This window comes from Octopus bimaculoides, chromosome 6, assembly GCF_001194135.2.
Source record: "Octopus bimaculoides isolate UCB-OBI-ISO-001 chromosome 6, ASM119413v2, whole genome shotgun sequence".
Classification (NCBI taxonomy): Eukaryota; Metazoa; Mollusca; class Cephalopoda; order Octopoda; family Octopodidae; genus Octopus; species Octopus bimaculoides.
Window position 1 is genome coordinate 19,960,367 of NC_068986.1, and position 1,211 is coordinate 19,961,577.

Here is a 1,211-nt window from a genome sequence, read left to right on the forward strand (position 1 = left end):
TGAAGATACGTTATTGCAGCAACAATTATAATAACAGAAACAACCACAATAAGCCAAACCTATGCACATTTCAATAGGGTATCCCGGATAAATAAACCACATCATAAGATGTCTCGTAAAATATTGTAACAAATTACAACATATTACAAATTTCTGGATACTCCATCTCGAGATGGAGTATCCCTATTGAAATGTGCATAGGTTTGGCTTATTGTGGTTGTTTCTGTTATTATAATTGTTGCTGCAATAAAGTATCTTCAATGCATTGATTTTGAGCTCTATCCTTTAAGAGACATGTATACATATATATATATATATATGCATACATACACACTCACAGACATATATATATATATATATATGAAAAGGTGCATGACAATCTGTCATTACATCATTATATTGTTGATGTAAAAGATGGTTTAAAGCTGTCTTCAGCCGCAAAAAATATTTCAGTACCGGTTTCGGTCATTGAAGTCTTTTTCAACTGTATGTATGAAAACAATTAAATTTGGGAAAAATTAAATGAAAAAATTTTTTTAAGAATATTTGCATAGTATTCAAATACAAGGGGCATTTTCATTGTTCCTGCCTGTCTCTGTCTCTCTTCGTTACTCTTGTGGGTAGAAAATTTAGGGAGATTTAGAGAAATTTTCTACCGGTAGCCAGCATGCGTAATAAAGTCAATAGACAATATATTTTTCATATAAAATAGCGTACGTACTTATAGAGGAAAGAGGTGACTTTTAGCATGTAAGGTGTCCTGTTAAAGGTCACTTCTTTTGTGTATAAATACGCACACTATTTATACATATATATATATATATATATATGGAGAAACATGTATATGCATATATATACATATATATATGTATGTACGTATAACCATCCATATTTATGTATACATTTGTATATGTATCTGTATATATTTGTATGTACATTATATGTGTATATATGCATGTATATGCATATTTATATGCTATACTATACCACAGCATATATCTATAGATTAACCCACATTGTATGTATACACTGATGTAAACAACTTGTCTTTATATCTGTCCCTGAAGATACCGTATACGCAAACGAGTTGTTTGTATCTCTCTTACATGCAGCGTTGGCTAATACCCATAGATTTACTTTGTAGCAGAGTACGGAATTGAAACTAAACACTGTTAAAGCCCTATTAATATATATATATATATATATATATA